This window comes from Opisthocomus hoazin, chromosome 6, assembly GCF_030867145.1.
Source record: "Opisthocomus hoazin isolate bOpiHoa1 chromosome 6, bOpiHoa1.hap1, whole genome shotgun sequence".
NCBI lineage: Eukaryota > Metazoa > Chordata > Aves > Opisthocomiformes > Opisthocomidae > Opisthocomus > Opisthocomus hoazin.
The window spans coordinates 52,276,608-52,298,336 of NC_134419.1; the positions used below are offsets into that span (position 1 = coordinate 52,276,608).

The window sequence follows — 21,729 nt, forward strand, 5'->3', positions numbered from 1 at the left end:
AGACTCCACAACCTCCCTGGGCAGCCTGTTCCAGTGCTCCGTCACCCTCAGAGGGAAGAAGTTCTTCCTCATGTTCAGACGGAACTTCCTGTGCCTCAGTTTGTGCCCATTGCCCCTTGTCCTGTCACTGGGCACCACTGAAAAGAGCTTGGCCCCATCCTCCTGACACCCACCCTTGAGATATTTGTAAGCATTTATAAGGTCCCCTCGCAACCTTCTCTTCTTCAGGCTAAACAAGCCCAGTTCCCTCAACCTCTCCTCGTAGGGGAGATGTTCCAGTCCCCTCACCATCCTTGTAGCCCTCCGCTGGATACTCTCCAGCAGCTCCTCACCTTTCTTGAACTGGGGAGCCCAGAACTGGACAGAGTACTCCAGATGAGGCCTCACTAGGGCAGTGTAGAGGGGAAGGACAAACTCCCTCGTCCTGCTGGCCACACTCTTCTTGATGCACCCCAGGATCCCATTGGCTTTCTTGGCAGCCAGGGCACACTGCTGGCTCATGGTTAACTTGTCGTCCACCAGGACGCCCAGGTCCCTCTCCGCAGAGCTGCTCTCCAGCAGGTCCACCCGAAGCCTGTACTGATGCATGAGATTGTTCCTCCCCAGGTGCAGGACCCTGCATTTCGCTTTGTTGAACCTCATCAGGTTCCTCTCTGCCTAGCTTTCCAGCCTATCCAGGTCACGCTGAATGGCAGCACAGCCTTCCGGTGTATCTACCACACCTCCCAGTTTGGTGTCATCAGCAAATTTGCTGAGGGTACATTCTAACTCTTCATCCAGGTCGTTGATGAAGAAGTCAAACAAGACTGGGCCCAGTACTGACCCCTGGGGGACACCACTTGTTACCAGCCTCCAACTAGACTCAGCGCCGCTGATGACAACCCTCTGAGTTCTGCCATTCAGCCAGTTCTCTATCCACTTCACTGACCACTCATCCAGCCCACACTTCCTCAGCTTCCCTAGGAGGATATCATGGGAGACGGTGTCGAAAGCCTTGCTGAAGTCAAGGTAGACAACATCCACGGCTCTCCCTTCGTCTACCCAGCCAGTCATGTCATCGTAGAAAGCTATTAGATAGGTCAGGCATGATTTCCCCTTGGTGAATCCATGCTGACTACTCTTGATAACCTTCTTTTCTTTCACTTGCTTGATGATGGCCTCCAGGATAAGCTGCTCCATCACCTTTCCCGGGATGGAGGTGAGGCTGACTGGCCTGTAGTTCCCTGGGTCCTCCTTCTTGCCCTTTTTGAAGATTGGAGTGACATTGGCCTTTCTCCAGTCCTTGGGCACCTCTCCTGTCCACCAGGACCTCTCAAAGATGATGGAGAGTGGCTCAGCAATGACATCTGCCAGCTCCCTCAGCACTCGTGGGTGCATTCCATCGGGGCCCATGGATTTGTGGACATCCAGATCGCTTAAGCGATCCCTCACACAGTCCTCCTCAACCAAGGGAAAGTCGTCCTCTTTGTAGGCTTCTTCTCTTACCTCTGGGGCCTGGGATTCCTGAGGGCCAGTCTTAGCACTGAAGACTGAAGCAAAGAAGGCATTCAGTAGCTCTGCCTTCTCCGCATCCTCCGTCACCAGGACACCCGCCTCATTCAGCAGCGGTCCCACGTTGTCCCTAGCCTTCCTTTTGCTGCTGATGTAGCTGAAGAAGCCCTTCTTGCTGTTTTTGACATCCCTTGCCAGCTTCAATTCCAGGTGAGCCTTGGCCTTCCTCGTCGCATCCCTGCATGCTCTCACCACGTTTCTGTACTCTTCCCAAGTGGCCTGCCCCTCTTTCCACATTCCATGGACATTTCTCTTCTGCCTGATCTCCGCTAGAAGCTCCTTGTTTAACCATGCAGGTCTCCTGCCTTCTTTGCTAGATTTCTTTCTCAGGGGGATGCATTGCTCCTGTACATGGAAGAAGTGTTGTTTAAAGAGCGACCAGCACTCATGGACCCCCCTGCCTTCGAGAGCCCTGGTCCACGGGATTCCTCCCAGTAGCTCCTTGAAGAGGGCAAAGTCAGCCCTCCTGAGGTCCAGGGTTTTGATCCTGCTTATCGCCCTGCTTCCTCCACGCAGGATCCTGAACTCGACCATTTCATGGTCACTGCAGCCGAGTCTACCTCCAGCCTTCACATCCTCCACTAGTCCCTCCTTGTTTGTTAACACAAGGTCCAGCAGCGCGCCTTTCCTTGTTGGTTCCTCCACCACTTGCATCAGAAAGTTATCATCGATGCTCTGTAGGAACCTCCTGGATTGCGCCTGCCTAGCTGTATGGTCTTTCCAGCTGATGTCAGGGTGGTTGAAGTCCCCCATGAGAACCAGGGCCTGTGACTGTGAGGCTGCTTGCAGCAGTTCAAACAGTGCTGAAGCAAGGAATGTGCTGATAGAAAATTTATGGAATTCAACATTGGCAAATGCAGAAAACTAATAAACTGAAGCAAGTGCAGCAAAGGGCCATCAAGATGGTCAGGGGCTGGAGCACTTGCCTTGTGAGGAGTCACTGGGGGAAGTGGACTTGTTCTGCTTGGAGAAGAAGTGGCTTCAGGGGCATCTAACAGCAGCCCTTCCAATACAAGGGTGTCAAGAAGATGGAGCCAGGCTCTGCACAGTGGCACATCGTGGGAGGGTGAGAGGCAAAAGGAGTAACCTGGAATGAGAGAGGTTTGGCACAGCTGCAAGGAAAACATTGATCCCCAGGAGGACAGCCCAGCAGGAGATCAGGTTTCCCAGAGAGGTTGTGCAGTCTCCCTTCTGTGAGGTTTCCAAGACATGACAGGATATTGCCCTGAACAATCTAGCCTGAGCTCACAGCTGACCCTGCTTTGAGTAGGAGGTTGGACTGGAGCCCTCATGAGGTCCTTTCCAACCTGAGGTATCCTATGGTCCTAAGTTGTCAGTAGTTTCAGAACTCATGAGACTTGTCATGGTTTTGCTGAAGCTGTGTATTTACTTTTCAAACTTTCAGTGCACCAGAATCTCTGCAAATCACTATGGTGCTGTTGAGACTGGTATCAAACCACAGACAGATTTTTTTGTAGAGTAGCTGAGAGTTCTTCCTCTTTCCTTCTGTCCCTTTCTAAATGTCTCTTTTACATTTTTACACAAACCTGTTTATTCCGTAGTTTTATTCTGTGGAATTTAATACCTCTTTTACTTTACATCAGCATCTAGACATATATTTTTAACATGCAGAAGCTAGTATATGCAAAAAAAGAACAACAACAACTAACCCTCCAAATGTATTCCATTCATTTTCTGACTGGTTAAAAGAACAGCAGTAGGAGTTAGATGGCTGATAAGAAGAGCACCTGGCAAACGTTAAGGATTTTTTTTTTTAAGGGTTTCATAAAATTAAAGGGGTTTTTTTAGATTAGAGTTTTCACTTAGAGAAGTCTATAATTTTTACCTTTTCAAAATCAAATCAAGATTCAAAGGGAAATAAGTAAACAGTTAAAAATATGCTCTTAACTGATTGTTAGATCTTCTAATTTTGCTACAGGTGCATCTATAAATGGAAAAAAAAATCGTTTAAAAGGACTGATGTTTAAATGTAAGTAGAGTTGTGGAGGCAGTATGATAAATAGTCTTGCTGTCTGCGTGTCAGGCTGCCTTATGTTGTGTTCTGTAGAATCTGCCTTATACAGCCTTACTCTTTTTGCTAGAGCAGCTTTGTTTCTTTGTTGTGCTGTTTTGTGTGCTTATTTATGTAGGTGCCAGTACTTTTCTGTTTATCATAGACTAGCTATTTAGCTTTCAGCTTGGTAGCTGAATATTCATACGGCTCTTGGTAGCTAGGATTACAAATACAGTGCTATGGTAATGCTAAGAATATATTTTTGCTTGTACTCCTTGATTTTTCGAAAATCATATACTTATTCCGGAAGCTTCTAAATTTGAGGGTGTCTGCTAAATCTCTTATTCAGAATTGTCACATATTTTTTAACTTGTTTTCTGGTGATAAATACTGTTCTCATTCTTTAAATCTAGACTGTCCTGGAAAATTTTAGTAGCCATTTTCTGATAATGTTTTTCAAACCAAACATACCAATTCCAATATAGTTCGATGAAATTTCAATTGGTTGGTTGGTTGTCCTTTCTGGGAATCACTGTGTGTGACATGTTACACATATGCTCACTATCTTTTTTATAATTAATGATGATTAATGTGCGTCCTGCATATGATTTCTTTAGGTCTCCTGTTTGATTTGACTATTCCAAGGTGAACTTTGTCTATTTGTTTCAGTATTTTCCTTACCATCGTCATGACACCTAAAATTTGCAGACTTCTCAAGAGCACAGCTGAGATACCTGAAAGCTTATTTTTACTAGAAATATGAGTAGAGAGCATTGATCTTTTCCCTCCATTTTATAGTGTCATTACTTGTTAGTTTTCATATTTAATGGCTGTTGTCTTCAAATCACCCCAGATGCTTAAAGCTATAGCGGGTGATGCTTTTGTCAGGGTCATGTCCATTTGTTGCTTGTTTGAGGTTAGTGGACTTGAATACTGCAAGTTTGGTAGTATACCCTTGAGAATGTGCTTCCTATTACAAAATAGCAGTCTACATTCTTCAACTTGTAGTTCATATTGAGCCAAGGACTATAGAGGTAAATAATAGCGTAGCATCCATTATCTAGGAAATACAGTTTAACTGGCATGACAAAAATGACTTGACCAAGGCTATAGAATGTATCTATGGCAGAGCAAGGTTTGCATCTGCTTCTCTGTCTTGGTGACAGCATTATCTTTTTTCTCCACACAGTGTGTGAGATTGTAATCTTACATTCTTCATATCAATGGAACTTTTATTTCATGAATACCTTCTCTACTACCAAACAATTGTTCGATGTAAATCATAGCAGAGGATGAAGCACATTTAGGATAGAGATAGACAGGTAGACTTGTGGATAAAGTGCTTTCTTATGTGTCTAAGCAAACACATAGGATAGCCACAGCTCTTCACCAAACGAAGCAAATACAAAGATAATTTGATTATGCTGTTACACCGCAGGTACTCCTAATGTGACCTAAAGCCAGTATGGAATCACATTTTATGAGATACTTGCCTATGAAAAAGGTTAGAATTATGGTGTGTTTGTCAGTGTTTCTATTTAACTGCTCACTGGTTTTTTTTAAACACTTTCAGAACACATGCCTGCCAGACAAACACTGCTGTACAACTTTTAGGATTATTTCCTCACGTTGACTTTGAGGATTATAGCTTTCCATTGCAAACAAGCAACTCCAATTTTGCTTGTAATTTTTTAGAAAAGCTATCAGCATTTGCATTTTCTTTAACTCTGAGATACTGTTGTTAATGTTATCTAATACTGTAAACAAAAGAAAGAACAGTGTTCCTCTCCATTTTTAAGTGGTGACCAAAATACTGTTAAAAACTGTATTTGTAAATTTTTGAAGAAACACACATGATGCTCAGTAGCATTGCAGAAATCTGGCAATTCAGAACACCCTTTCCTCTGGAAATGGAGTGTTCTGAGTCTACAGTATAAAATAGAAGATCATCTGATTCTGTTTCTATAGGGGGTAAAAAAAAGACAAGAAATCAAGTCACTAAGAGCTCCTCTGGTCAAACAGAAATAATCTTCATTCCTGTTTAGTAACCATGAATGAAAAGTAAAAGTCTTGTAGAGGAATCATAAGCATCTGCTCAACACAAGCTAAAGAGTTTCCCCGAGACAAGTGAAGTGAGAACAGACACATGTATAAAATGATCTTAGTACTGACTAAAATACTGATCAGCTTGTCGCTGGAAAGACACACTACTGCAGGTTAGGAATAATACAGAATGGTTGCCACAGATAGATAAAGGTATTCTATGTTTTTAAGGATTTTTTAAAACAGCTTGGATATTAAGTCAGTTACTTTATTTTTATATGATTATTTTTAATATGATATTTAATAGAGCTTTATTTGTGCAGGAAATAAAAAAGCAGCATGAAAAAGAAGTGGAAAATACAAGTTTGTAGTGTTACCTTTATAGGAGTGGTGGAGGTGCCATATTTCCAGTAAGCTCTCTGCCTTCCTGTGTAACACAAACTTACAGAGAACTGTACCACAGGTAAGACTAGTAGAAACGTAGCTGAAGTTTGCATGGTTCCCCAAGCAGAAACTTTAAAAGTCTTTCAGGACTCCCCTAAGGTGGAGGATGGAAATCCTACACCCGTGAGTACCTTTCCAGTGAATTGCTGTGATCCGTCAGATCAGCTGGGCCTTGGGGCTGCTCCCTCTGGTGCTACTAAAACAGGCAATCTGTCATGCCTATGTGTGGATATTCGTTAAGCATTGTATCAGGAGTTTCAAGTGGAATATTTTAGTTGCTTGTGATAAGATACACATCACTGCCAAAGCCAAATTGGATGCTGGAGAGGGATATGGGGATGTTCTCCCACACAGATTATGTACTAAACACACACGCACTCCCATCTGTCACTCAGTATTCCAGTTTCCATTTCTTCTTCAGCTGTCTCTGAGGATTTAGTATGTGAGGGCGTGTGGCTGGCAGATGGAGATATAAAAGTAGAGGGTACAGAGAGGGGTATGTTCTTCATGAGAGAGAAGTGTATTTAAGAGCTACCCTTTGATCGCAGAGGAGTTTGGGAATGGCAGGAATAACTCAAGTTCAAGGATCTAGATCAGTATTCATAGTGTTTTGCCTAAGGATTGTCTAAGCCTGTCATCTGTGGTGGTTAAAACAATAAAGGTGGGGGGAAACATGTGACTGCACTTTGCAGGACGTGGTGCTCAAACTGTGACTGGTATGATGTTGTATGGTCTCAGTGCTGACATCCTAATAGAAAGCAAGTTTTATGTAGAATTGGCTACGTGTAAGAATTTGGAAACAGCATAGAGAACCTTATGGCCACTGAGGCAGTCATGCACCAACCCTGTTTCTCCTCGAGGTAACTTTGTGGGCCAGTTCTCATTTTTGTGTGAGTCTAGGTTATATCAGGTGCCGTTCAGTCTCAGGAGTGGAGGTAAAAGTCCTTTAAGAGCTTTCTGCTATAAATAGGAGCCTTTTGGCTTAGGCATGTTTTGTCACCAAAGGTAAACTACCGTGAATTAGCCACAGATATTGTCAGATAGCACGTAGGAAGTTTGATCTGAAACCATTCCGGAGCATATTGGTTACTTGAATACCTAAAACTGAATTTTTTTGGTCAGACTGACACCAAAAAATGTGCTATGAAGAAACTATTACTAGAAAATGCACAGATAAGGCACATGTAAAATTTGAGTTTGCCTCCAGTGTTAATTACCAGTAAAACACTATACTTTGATTAGGAGGATTTAGTGAATCTTTACTAATGCTACATGTTGAAAGTTATACTGGTAATTAATTTGATGACTAGGATATATTTCTTGCCACTTGTTTGCAATGTGTTATTGGTAAGCTTAGTAATCTTTGATTCTAAACCAACTGAAAATAATTTTATGACCACAGTAACATAACAGTAACTACTTAATTTTTCTAATCTTATTCTCTCTTTCATAGGGATATCTGTAGAAGGATGCATTTCGTCATCTGGGTAGTGGCTCTAAGTAAAGTTTCCTTTTTTTCTTGACTCGAACGTAGAACTAAAGCAAAGGATTACAAAAACAAGTTTTTGACTTCTTGTGAGATTTCCATATCATGTGAATTTATTACAGCAATACATTAACCTTTCCTTCATCCAGAATGCAGTAACTCAGCATATCTAATTTTTTGCAGTCATGGCAATTTATCCAAACTTTTTTAGATCTGAACATTCAGCAGTTAAAGATAGGTAACATAACATATCTGAATACTTAAGGAATCTTTCACTGGTTCCTTACATGCATTCTGTCCAAGCTATTAATGTTACCTGAATGTAGAAATTTTTTCCTTCCATTCTAGTAGATAATTCATAGATCTCTCATGCATCAAAGTAAAATGGTCAATTATTGCAAAAAAAGGAGGATAAAGAATAAGCAAGGATTATTAAAAAAACATCTTCAATGTCAAATATTTAACAGCAATAAGAATTTTTGGTTATTGGAAATCTTGTTCTTGTCTGGTGCTGGGCAGTGTTTTTCAAGATCATGTATATTTTAATTTAAAAAAAAAATCTTGGATTTCAAAGCCGTTTTAGCATGGATTGTGATCCTGCCCTAATATGTTAATATTTCCAGTGAGGCAAGCAGATTTCCTGTAGTAACTTCACCCTCATAAAGAGCAATTTTAGTAAAGGTGATTGTAGGGAATGTGCAAATTTGAATTTGGTTGTTTGAGACAAACAGGGATTTGATTTGATTTGGTTTGATTGTGCTGGCATTCAAGATTGCTGTGGTACATGCTGGTACATGTGGTACATGGAGCTGGCTGTGTCAAGCTGGCATCGCACTACAGTTAATAAGCCCTCACAAGAGGCAGGAGTTGTGAGCACAGACACAGCACATCACTGACAGGTTAACACTGTTCTGTGCAGATGTACCAGTCAGCACTAGACTGCCCTCTCTGCACTACCATGTGCGCTGCGGACATACGCTCAGTTTTGATTTGCTTTTTCAAAGTGAATGCCTAGTGGCTTTCAGTGACAAAGAAACTTCAAAAAGTTGTGACTGAGACAGACATCTAAATCTGGAATAACTGCTTGAAGAGCCTGTGACCTGCTTGTCCTTTTCATTTCAGAATGGTGCTAGCTCAGCTCCAGTGACAAAGGATAGGATCATTCCTTACAAAAGAAAATAACATATGAAAGAATCCCATGCTTGCATGTTGCTTGAACCTGGAAAACAGAGGCCTTACAATAGCCTTACTGCTGACCCAGCTTAGACAAATCCTGACTGTGAGGTAAGTTTAGATGGAAGAAAGCTGATTTATTTAACACTCCCATTCAGTCTGGTATTGGTGTTGTATGAAGATGTATCACAGAAATATTTCACATCTAAAATGCTTTGTACAAGCATGCAGGAGAACTAACAAAACTGGAACCAGAGGGACTATGAACAGCTATTATACAAGAAATTTGTCCAGATAATACTCATAATTGTAGCAGTGTAAATACCTGATCTATGTAATAAAAGTTTGGGAGAAAAGGTGAGGAGTGTAGCAGTTTAAGAAAAGTACTAACAATACAAGGAGGTTAGCTTTGAAACATCAGCAGGGACAGGAATTAGAAGAAATCTTTAGTGATTGACAGCTTTCTCAAGAGATCCTTTCAGCCCCTCCAAATTACTTTCTCACCAAAGGGGGCGGAGGATGTGTCTTATGAATTAGCTGAACCAGAAGTTACAGTTTTGATGCAGGAATATTGAGTGAAATTCTGTGGATGACTTGTGAAGGTGGTCAGGCTAAATATCTACCCATCTGTTTTTGGCATTTTAAGTCCTGTGTGAAACTGTTCATACTGTTAAGGTTTGGTTACAGACTGGTTCATATACAGTGAAATTTGAGTAAGCTAAATAGAGTGTGGTTATAAACTGTGTTGTGGAAGCCATAGCAGTACAGTGTGGCTTGGGACTGAGAATTGCAGAGCTTGATCACTGTAATATAGCTTCTTAATCATAAATACTGTGAGGGATTTATTGAGTTATTAGAAACAACAATAAGAAAACAAGCTGTTTTAATAGATACATCATATAAACTGTTGTGAAATTGAGATGGTTATTACTCATTTTCTATAGTTACAGTAAATCGTGTTGTGATGCTTAGCAAACTGCTATACCTACAATTCTGCAGTGTGGTCATAAGTGAGGACTGTGCAATTTTGATAACATCGCCTGTAAAAAACATAGCTCATAGTAAGAACACGTCACTTAGGGTTTAGATCCTAGCTGACATTTTTTGGTATTTTTTTTCCTAGGAAAAGTTGTTGGATTGAAGTTTCTCAGTGAGCTGCTGACTGTTTTCAATATTCATCACAACTGAACATAATGAGACTTTGTAGTACATGAAAAGCTGTTCTGTCAAGGAGTTGTCAATAAACAAAGTCTGAACAGACAGTTAAAGGCTTCTTCAGAGAATCCTGTGAGCCATGTGCTCTACCTGTAAAAATAGTTTGGTTCCACTGAAGTTGCTCCAGTTTATCTGAGCACCTGTCTCTTGACTCTCACTTGTCTGCAAGGGAAGGGAAGTTACTCTTTCCAGGCCTGATGCTAGCCCACTTGCAGTAAACATAAGTTCCTCCACTTCATCTACAGACACAAGTAAGTGCCTTCTCAATTGTTTCATATCAACTTTCTGAATGTTAGAAATGAATATTGAAACAAAACGAAAGCAAGCCAACATGTTTATTGTAGTACTGACTTTTTGAAAGCAAATGGCTGCATAGGAGTTTTTGAGATAAGTTATTTTTCTGCATATTGCAGAACCTGTGAAAGGACAGCCAACCTCCCTTCCCCCAGAGCCTAATGTGGCCTCACCAACTCTTCCACCTGTGCCTGAGTAGCAGATGGGAACCAGCTGTGTGACATGCACAGACTCCCCCAGTAGCAACTGGTGAGAGGCTGTCCTGGAGAACTTCTAGGGAAATTGTGATAGAAACAAAGAACCAACAAAGCATGCTTGACACAGGGAGCAGGAAGAGGACCAGGGACAGCACTGAATTAGGCTCTGTCTTTGACAGGCTAGTGTAGAACAGAATGGAGACCCATGAGCACAGTGCTTCAAACTGCTGCTTGGACTGCCTGTAGCGGAAGTCACTCATAGTACGGAAAAGGAAGGAGCAACCCCTGTTACAAATACAGGTATTTTGGACTGGGACCTGGAAGAGCAGGTGTAAGCCTATGGAAAACAAGGTAAGAGAACCAGATAAAAAGTGATGCAAAGATAGGGGCACAAGAACATGGAGTAGGCCAAACTTTTTTTGAGTTCTTGTGAGGACATGTTGGAAAGTTCCAGTTAGATATGTGGGAGATGCTACTTTACAGGTGTCAGATTATTCCTGATCAGAGAGAAATAAGTCAGAGCAGTAGAAACAGTTTTGTCACCATAATGATTTACAGAATCACAGAATCACAGAATAGTAGGGGTTGGAAGGGACCTCTGTGGGTCATCTAGTCCAACCCCCCTGCCAAAGAAGGGTCACCTACAGCAGGCTGCACAGGACCTTGTCCAGGCGGGTCTTGAAAATCTCCAGAGAAGGAGACTCCACAACCTCCCTGGGCAGCCTGTTCCAGTGCTCCGTCACCCTCAGAGGGAAGAAGTTCTTCCTCATGTTCAGACGGAACTTCCTGTGCCTCAGTTTGTGCCCATTGCCCCTTGTCCTGTCACTGGGCACCACTGAAAAGAGCTTGGCCCCATCCTCCTGACACCCACCCTTCAGATATTTGTAGGCATTTATAAGGTCCCCTCGCAGCCTTCTCTTCTTCAGGCTGAACAAGCCCAGTTCCCTCAACCTCTCCTTGTAGGGGAGATGTTCCAGTCCCCTCACCATCCTTGTAGCCCTCCGCTGGACTCTCTCCAGTAGCTCTTCATCTTTCTTGAACTGCGGAGCCCAGAACTGGACACAGTACTCTAGATGAGGCCTCACCAGGGCAGTGTAGAGGGGAAGGAGAACCTCCCTCGTCCTGCTGGCCACACTCTTCTTGATGCACCCCAGGATCCCATTGGCTTTCTTGGCAGCCAGGGCACACTGCTGGCTCATGGTCATCCTGTCGTCCACCAGGACACCCAGGTCCCTCTCCGCAGAGCTGCTCTCCAGCAGGTCCACCCCAAGCCTGTACTGGTGCATGAGGTTGTTCCTTCCCAGGTGCAGGACCCTGCATTTGCCTTTGTTGAACCTCATCAGGTTCCTCTCTTCCCAGCTTTCCAGCCTATCCAGGTCACGCTGAACGGCAGCACAGCCTTCCGGTGTATCTACATCAAGAATTTTTTGCTGACACTGCTGTGGCAGGCACATATCATGCCTCATTACACACCTGACCTAACAGGGCTAGCAAAAACTTAAAATATTGTTTTAGCTTTAGTAATTGTTGCCCTCTGCCAAAGGATGGCAAACAACCCTGCCATCTTCTTTGGTAAGCTCATTGTGAGTCAATGTGGAAATCTTTCATTTCTGCTGCACTGAGCATAAATACCCTATAACAGGGAGTCTGAGATGTTGTTTGGCTACATAAGGCACTTGTATTTTGAACCAAATTAATATGGCTGTAGTTACCTATGTGTGGTTTCTTCTGTCCCCTCCAACTGGGGCTATTCATCTTATTCACCTCTTGAAAGAGTCTGCCCTACAAGTGCTCCTAATGTTAGTGCAGCACAAGTCACTTCTATACAGCTCTATCTGCAGAAAATATCCCCCTTAAACTGTCTTGCATTTGCTCCCCGAAAGGCATATTCTGTTGGAGAAAGATTTGGACTTTTTTTAATGCATCATTGATCACTAAAACTGTGCCTCTATCAAGGGTTTGTGCTGGCACAAAGTGCACCTTTGTTGCAGACTTTTGGCACCAGACCAAAATGCAAGACTGTATAAGAGAGAGGGGGATGGAGCCAGAAAGTTCTGTAACATACAGCAATACTGAAGATCACCTCGTGTTCTAGTATGTGCTTATGTCTCTATATCCATCACATACCATCTGCTTTTCCTTTCACACATGCAAGGCCTAGGCTTGCAGATGGATATCTGAGAGATTCAGAAGAATGGGTAAAACTATGAAAACAGATTCGTGGATTTGAAATTAGACTTTACAAGGTGTGTGGATTGAAATAGTAACTCACAGAGCTATATTCAAGTAATACTGCAATCAGAAGTATGTCTTTACTTTCAAATAACTTATTTCTGCTGTAAGAACTACTGCTGTGTGTATATATGCACACACATTGTGTCTTGTTAAACTTCAGGTTTTCTATTATTTTCTTTGTCTTTGATGTTTTGGGTATAAATAGTTTGAAATTCTTATGTTTCTAAAACTGCTGCTTAATGTAGAGCTCTGAATTACCTTAGACTATGTTATGGGCACAATACACTTCAAAGTAATTTTCAGATAGGTTAGCTCAATAAAAATGACTCTTACACTTTAAAAAGAAATACATGTTCCATAGCAACTCTTTATTTCTGTCAGGATTTAGTTATATCACCCAGAGAAGGTAAAGCAAGCACTTTTGGAGACAGGAATTTGTCATAGTTTATATGGCTTTGTTGCATATGACAACTGCTAAAATTTCTGGACTCATAATTAATAATGCTGGCACTGACAAAGAGGGAGAGAGAAGTGATCATCAGAGGTAGCATTTTACTATACTGAAAACAAGTAAGATTGGTAAGAAGTCTACTCGAGGAAGAGTCATTAAAAAAAACGAGGCAGCATGGAGACATTTTTCATCTTCTTCTCAATAAAAACAAAACTAGAAGATGGCAGCTGAGAATTGACCCATTAGAGCTAAGAAAAAGACTTGTCCTAGGAATGACTGGGGGGGTGGGGGAAGGCGGGAGGAGCCGGGGGTATTTAAAGTCTTAAGAACTTAGAATCAATAATTTAATATTTTATACAAAGTTTTTTTCATAGCCTTAATTGCTATTATGGGATTAAATCAAGACTTCTTGCCATAAAAAGAGTTTTGTGATTTTATTTCTCAAACACTCAGCCTTTTTGTTACTATCTGTAGAAGATATATGAAAGGTTTTACTGGTTTGTCTAAATTTAAGAGACAACAGGACATCATCATTTTCGAACTTGGTGATAATGTGCTTGTGGGAAGACTTTTATTGTAGGGAAAAGGATTACTGGCTTACAATTTTTTTTTTTAAGGAAACATTTGTTTCATTAACAGTCTGCCTTCACTGAGAAAGCTTAGTTCTATTTTAAGCTAGAATTTCTAAAATAATGATTACTAGTACAAATATGTTAGATTTTCAGAATTATGTTATCTTGAAGAATAAAATAGAAGTTGTCTACAGCTGCTTCAATAGTTAGGGTGAAATAGAGCGATCCTCTGAAATACTAACAAGACACCATTTGTCACAGTGTGCCATATGACAGTCCTTTCTTACTTTCTTTTGTGCTTGGCAGGACTACTAGAAAGTTTCTTTTACTATGTTTCATTGGTAGATTACCAATATACAATAAAGTGTGTTTAGCCCCTATCTAGAAATAACCATATATTTAGGGAAAATTGCATTTCTTTTCAAACTGTTTTACTGTAAAGAAGAAGATGCCTGTGATCAAATATAGGCTATATAGCAACAACAGAGTCTGTTATTCCCTTTACTCCTTCTACTGCAATTAAATCCAAGAAGAAACCAACATACAGAGTGAGAAGCAATAGGTAATAAGCAAGGATGTGTAATACCAAAGTAGAACAGAAGCTTCCCTGATTTTTCAGATTTTTACTTGCCTTTGCTTTTCAGAAGTAGAATAGGAGCTGGAAGATACACTCTTCTTTTGTAGCATTTCTATCAGTGCTGAAGTACTCCAGTTAGTTGCTGCTTCATAGAAAGAACTCCTTCATCTTGGTCAGCCTGACTTAGGAGTCAGTAATGAGTAGGAAGGAGGGGGAAAAGAAGGGTAAAAATCTCTTTGAAGTATTATATCAAAGTTTCCTTGCCTTTGAACTCTGTCAGGATGGAATAAGAAGCAGTAGACGCTAAGGTGGGACTCTGCAAATGATGGTGGCAGTAGCCAGGAAAGTGATGTCAACATTCCAGTTAAATAGTTTCTTTCTAATAGGCAAAAGTATTCAGCTGACAAATAGTACCAATCTTCACACTTCTATCAAATTACTAATTAAATTCCTACCACACCCATAACCAATAAAATATTGCAGTCCAGAAACAGATGGATTCTATTAGTGTCTTCTAAATGACATCTAACGAAGAAAATACCCAGTGTATTAAAACAGCATTTACTGTACCTACCACTTAGTCATTTGTCATTAAGTTTTATTCTCAGTCTTTCCTGCTTTCATCTGTTTTCTTATGTAGTCCTGAAATTTGGTTGGTTAAAGCTGAACTTTGAAAGCCTGAAAGTATTCATGGTGTATTTGGTTTGTTCCATAACTTTAGCCACATGGTAATTTTAATTTTGGCTCATAGTGCTGAAGACAAGGCAAATTATAATTTGAGGGATCAGATGTTTTCAGTGTTGTTTCAAGTATTTTTAATCTGTCAGATTCAGGGACTTCTTCATGGTTCCTGAATGAGAGAAATTTGAAGATACTGGCCTGTCACCATGGTTCCTGTCAAAAAGGCAGATGGGAAACTTAAGAGTTGTAGTAGCTGCAATGATGAGCAGAGACAGTTGAGCAAAGCAGGCAACCTTGGAGTGAATCTTTTATGAAATGTTCATTTTTTAGACACCAGTACGTCTCTCTTGTTTATGGATATAAATAACTGTATCTGCTGTGGTCATGTTTTCTCCTCAAACAAAGGTTGTAGTCACTCTTGTCTGTATATTTTATTGCTAAAGTGCTTAACAACAAACGAGCCACTGGAGTGAAAAAAAGTGTAAGGCTAGCTGTTAATCATAAAATCATAGAAAGGTTTGGGTTGGAAGGGACCTTTAAAGGTCATCTAGTCCAACACCCCTGCAGTGAGCAGGGCCATCTTCAACAAGACCAGGTTGCTCAGAGCCCCGTCCAACCTGATCTTGAATGTTTCCAGGGATGGGGCATCTACCACCTCTCTGGGCAACTTGTTCCACTGTTCAGGTGTCAATACAGGCTGGGGGATGAAGAGATTGACAGCAGCCCTGCAGAGAAGGACTTAGGGGTAATAGCAGATGAAAAGATGGACATGACCCAGACGTGCGCTTGCAGCCCGGAAGGCCAACCATATCCTGGGCTGCATCAAAAGCAGCGTGGCCAGCAGGGCAAGGGAGGTGATTCTGCCCCTCTACTCCACTCTGGTGTGACCCCACCAGGAGTCCTGCGTCCAGCTCCGGAGCCCTCAGCACAGGCAAGACATAGACCTGATGGAGTGTGTCCCAAGGAGGGCCACAAAAATTATCAGAAGACTCTTGTGCCTCTTCCAGGAGGAAAGGCTGAGAGACTTGGGGTAGTTCAGCCTGGAGAAGAGGAGGCTCTGGGCAGACCTTATTATGTGGGCAACTACATTTTTACCTCATTCTTTTACATGTCACGCTAAAGTCAGTGCAGTTACTGTTACAATTTTAGGAATAGTGTCTTTTTCTGTCTCTTTAAATTTCTCTTCCTGTTTAATTTTGATTTTGAAAATTGTACTTTTCATGGGTTTTGGAAAAGATGGAAGTAGAAGGCGTGTTAACTTCAGCAAGAGATACATGGAGGCACTTTGGGTGGGGGTGGTTGTAACAACATGTAGATTATTTCTCTGGATACATAGCACACTTTAGGGAAGATTTTTTTTTTTTGGCTTCCCATTAACACTAATCATTAAAATTACAGTCTTTTATTATGAAATTTATTTGGCTTGCAAATGCCATGGGTAGGGTTTTTTTTCTGAATATACAATTAAGTGATTTGAAACTGTTCGTATGGTAGATGTGAGTAAGAGGGAATAGCTTATATATGTTTTTTCAAGGCTGCTAGTGAGCATGTAAAACTTATTTTCAGACCAATTTGTTCTGAATTCATCAATTGTTTATTGGGGAATCAATTATATAGGAGAACATTTCAAATGGAAATAGAATGCAAATCTTTACTGAGACCTTTTGAAATGTTTTTTGTAAATCTTTATTTTCAGTTAAGGGATGTGTTACTCTGTAAAACTGGAAAATTCACTATCGTTGCAGCTTAACAGACATTTTAAACTTGGCTAGGAACAGTATCTTTTAGCGATGTGCATTGTTAAAGAACTGCGCGTTACACAGGCATATCTCTGCCATTATGAATTCAAGGAAGTTGCCCTTCCAGGAAAGCTTTTTCCACATCATCAGCACTGTCTCTGTGACACTCCATATTACAGATAGCTACTGACATACATGAGAGCTTTACCTTAAACAGCCTAAAAAGCACAGTTTTCTGTTCTGCACTTGAGGAACTGGCTAGTATGCTTGTGTCATTTGTGTTTTATAAAATTGCACCAAAAATTCAATGCAATTTGTTATTTCGCATGGAGGTGGCTCAAACTTTTCCCACTAAATGATAAAAAAACACTGAATGACTAGCATCCTGTGTTTAGTCTGAATACCTCTTTACATCAAAGTTCCGAAGTACACTAAGGAATGCAAATAGGCAACTAGATCAAATAAACCATTAATGACTGTCTTAGGATTCATGAATTTTTCTAATTATATGATAAGCAACTCAGGTTTATTTTCATCTGTCAGAAAGCAATCTCAAAAATAAAATCACCAGAGTGATGCGTTAAAAGTTAGTTATAAATGCATCAAATAATCAGGGCTTCTAAAGAAGGAAGGGTCATTCCAATAGGCTGTGAAAGCAATTAATGTGTTGGCACTGGGGGCTATGGGGTAATTTAACTCACTGACACAATGGTGAATCATTTCTTTGAAGCTCTAGAAAATGAATTTATATTACTTTTTTTGGCTTCCTGAGTTACATATTCAAGAGGCACGTACTAAGATAACTCAGTGCTGATTTGATAGAGATGAGTGAAAACAAATGGAGAGAGTAAAATGGGATCAGTAGTTCACACTCTTATTAAGTACAAGAATGAGGTGTATCAAGTGAAGGCGGTAAGAGCAAGTTTCAAAGCAAAGGGAAGAGATGTTTGTGAAGGGATGCTAAATTTACAGAAGCATCATCCAAGTCAGGGTGTCCTTAGGCCAAAAATAGTTGACAGCCAGAAGAGTTGTACTTTAAAAACTTAAACGAGTTAGAAGAGTTTTACCTTAGAAGTGCTCATTGCCACTCTTGGGGGTAGGATATTGAATCTCATGACCTTTGTCTGATATAGTACTGCTTTTATGATGTTAAAATTTTGTTTTCAGTTTGCAGCTTGTACTGTCAGAGGAGTTTGGGTCACTTCTGTTGACCAGCTTATGTAAGATTTATTGTAAAACAAGTCCCTTAGGGGCCCAGGGCTTGAAATACTTACCTGCCCAAGAAGAGGGGAACTCACTATGATGTTTTTTTAAAGATATGTTCTGATCTGGCTTTTTTTCTAAGTATGATTTGTTGGTATCTTGCAGCCTCACCCACTCAATTAGCCTGCTAGAATACATACTGAATTTCTGTCGAACTGTATGAATTTGAAATATTTTGTCAGCAGTTCTACAATCTGCAGCATCTTTACACAGTTCAGTGAAAATTAGAATCTGGTTATGTAGTTTTGTCTAAATGTTGCTTTCATTGCTTTATTTCCGCCCCTCTGCCCTCTTAAAAAGAGAGTGAAGTAATCAGTTTATGAGACCAGCAAGTTATTCATAGGTGCTGTGATACCCAACATATCTGAGTTTTCTTTGTTTCAAGAGTCACCTTGTTTTTGTTTGTGTCATAATAAAAACTAGCCTTAGAAGTTGAAAGGTTTTGGTGATTTAAGCATGCTCACTTTCCTGGTGCATATTTGTTTTAGAAGGTAAGCATTTAGGTCAGGGGCTCTGTTCTATATGTCTGTACAGAGCATTTACTGCTTTTATGTTGGGGGTTGTATAAATATTCAAAAATATAGCTTGTTCTTTATACAGGATGTTGGAGTGCTTTATGTAAAGGTTGGCGAAGTCCTTCTCCGAACACATCTGAGAGTTGACATTAGCCCTATTTTTAAGTTCTGAACCAGAGGACATGTAGGTTAAACAGCTTGCACAAAGTCGCACATTAATTCAGTGGACGATCTAGGAGGTTTTGGCTCCCAAGATAACTACAAAGCTTTACTTTCAGTGCTGAGCAGCTTGTACATAAATGTTAGTGAATGCAGTTAATACTTACCCAAAACCATTTTGATTAAAAATAGCAGATTTCCCAGTTAAATACTCCAAATGAGCCTGTAGAGATAATGTTTCTTAAGCTCCAGAATAAAAAAGATTTTTTTGTGTACCTATTTTTGTTTAAAATTAATGCTCTGAAGGAGAAAACATAGATGCCTCCCATCCACTCTAGTTTACTGCCACTGAACATTGTAGATATGGGGTGCTGAAGGGCTTGAAGTCCTCTACAGTTCAGTTGTTCGTTGGCCTAACAATCCTGAGAAGCTAGGGCTTAGATTTTGCTTTTATTTGAAGAAGCGAATTTAACTTTGGGAACAAGCTGTGACAGGTAGATTATTTACATAAGCTCCATGCCTCTTACAGGCAACCCTGCACATCTAGTTGAAAGAGTCCAAAGTTTATGGTAACGTCTGAATATTTAGACATAGGAAGAGAAATGATAGGAAATCCGCACTTTCCCGTAGGGGCTGCAGTCGATAAATACACATTGTGTATGCTTACGCGTGTATATGGGTGCGTGGATAGGTGGATGGTCATAGGGTCATTTTCCTCACTGAGGAACAAATGTTGTCATAGTTTTGGTTCCTATGGAAACCAACAGGAAGATATGGATTGATCCTATGAATACCCCACATAAAGGATCAAAGAGCCACAGGATCCAGAGCCCAGGATTACTATGTCTGCTATCCCTAGATGTTAAAAATCATAATTCCCTGGGCAAAAAATTGGATGTCTGTAACTTTTCTTAGTAACTAAGAAATCATCTAAGAAAGGTCCAGCCTCTGGGAATCAAGCTTTTTTGTTGTTGTTATTTACGCTGCCAAAAAATGCCTCTTTGTGTAAAGATGGATTTTCATGGGAATTCATTCTGATTTTGAAAAATATGATCGACTGAAAAAACTAAGATGAAAAAAAAAGTGCATTTTTGTAGCATATTATAGCATTTGTAACAAGGACTCAACTTGCGGTGCGAGACAAATTTTATTTCGCAAGCAGTGCTTTACACATCTTTACCTGGACGTTAGTTTCCTGGGAGCTTTCCATCCCAATAAGGCAGCTATTTACACAAGGTTCTCTATTCTGTTTCTGTCCAATCTGTAGTCAGGTCAGCCAATACGGTTGCTGATCATGCGATGTCCATGCGCTGGCTGACAATACACAACCACTGTTTTTAACTCGTTATCACATAGTCAGCTCCTTCAGCACATCCACAAGTCCTGTTTACTTCAGCATTTTTCTCTTGCCCTTCACCTTATTGCAGCAGTCTACTTTTGTCCCCATCCTCTACACATTGGCTCATTCCAGGCCCACTGTTCCAGAATGCAGGATTCTGGAACCTGGAGAACCTGCACCAATGCATACTTGTAAGGACTTCAGGCAGCGACACTGTAAGTGGTAGCAGATCAAGTGTTCTAGGAGTTTACATTTTGGATTTAAGCACATAAGTAATAATTAAACCATATTTGCGTGGCAAAATTCTCTACCAGATGGACATCATATGTGATATGACTAAGGCTAGCTTAACACAGAGGAGTAGAATAGAAAAATATTGAAGATCTTGACTCAGTCCAAATGCAACCATAGAATAGATGATTTTGTGGAGATGTTTTAACTGCTGAGAGTAAATTGAAAGCCCGAACCATTAGAAATAACGAACTGCCCCAGGCAGAAGTGAGAAAGATGATGATTTTTGTGGGTAAGACTTGAATTTTTGCTGATGTCTCGTAAGTCAGTAAGAGATCAGATGCAACTTCTGCTTGTGTCATGGGAAGACATGTTTGCTGGTTTTCTTTGCTGTTTTCCTAACAGCTACAGAACTTTCAGAGCTCAGTGAAGCATTCCAGCCCTAATGGAATTGCAGCTTGGTGCTGAAATCCCTCATGAGAAAGTCTTTTAGTCTCATGGTCTCCTTCCTCTTCCTCTATGGTAAGATGAAGGTGGCTTCTTCAGTGGTTGTTGACTCTGCTAGATGAGCTAGAGATTCAAGTTATACCAACTCACCTTATCTGTTCTTTTTCTAGTATCCCCAGTTCATTTCTCAAACTATCACTCAATTTGAAGTCAAAAAACTTTTCAGCTCCCTGTATCTGTAAACCTTACACTGTCTGAGTTTCAAAAAAATCGATTCATATCCTATGTTTGGTGGTGCTTTCCATTTCCATCTCTATAGGATAAAGCCATTTTGAGAGAGGCTTAACCTCTTTGTTTCCATGGCAGAAAGGCCACTAAGTTAACTGGTCTCAGAGGCTGTTGCACTGAATAGGACGACTATATTAAGCCTTTTCTGCAAAGATCAAGCTGCATCCATGACCTGAACATTCTTCAGGAGAATAGAGGTAACCTTTGAGTATCTCTGATGAATGTCTTTGTTCCAAAGACTTGTCTGATGTCTTGTACACACCTTTGCTAAGTAGTATGCTTTGTGGAAACTACCCAGCCTGATACAGCTCTCTGAAAGGTGACTTTCCAGTTACTCTTCTTCTAGAAAATCTTCATGTTTGTAATCTATGCAGGTTAGGTTTATACTGGTAACAGTCACCCAGATGTGCGTGTGAACAGTTGCTGCAAAAAGAGATAGGTTACTTTAATCTATCCTGACATTTTTTAAGAATTCCTATACCTACATATATGGTTTTTTTTAGTCCTGATATCTTTCTGTTTTGCCTTGGAGTTCTACCAGGATGTAATCTAGGGTCTGGGATTGAGCTCAACTCATATGAGAGTGCACTTGTGATAATAAGATATGCACACTGTTCAGACGTAGCTGGGGCTAAAAAGTCTCTAGCTTGTTTTGCTTGTGCCCACCTATGGTGTGAATGTATTGACAAACTATGCACCCCAAAGAATCCATTGATATTTTTGATTGCTATAAAACTCCTAGTGGGCATTTTTATTTTTATTCTAGCAACTGCCACTTAGAAGACTTATCATGTCTGCTGTTTCCTTGGGGGATT

General features: G+C 40.7%; 1 long non-coding RNA gene across 1 annotated transcript in view; it reads left to right on the plus strand.

Annotated features, from left to right (window-relative positions):
* Nucleotides 1-21,729, plus strand: part of LOC142361620 (uncharacterized) — a 144,065-nt gene that overhangs the window by 50,735 nt on the left and 71,601 nt on the right. The window contains exons 3-5 of the long non-coding RNA XR_012764263.1: nt 8,661-8,822; nt 9,835-10,177; nt 10,597-10,768. This is a non-coding gene — a long non-coding RNA (uncharacterized LOC142361620). The remainder of the gene's footprint in view (nt 1-8,660; nt 8,823-9,834; nt 10,178-10,596; nt 10,769-21,729) is intronic.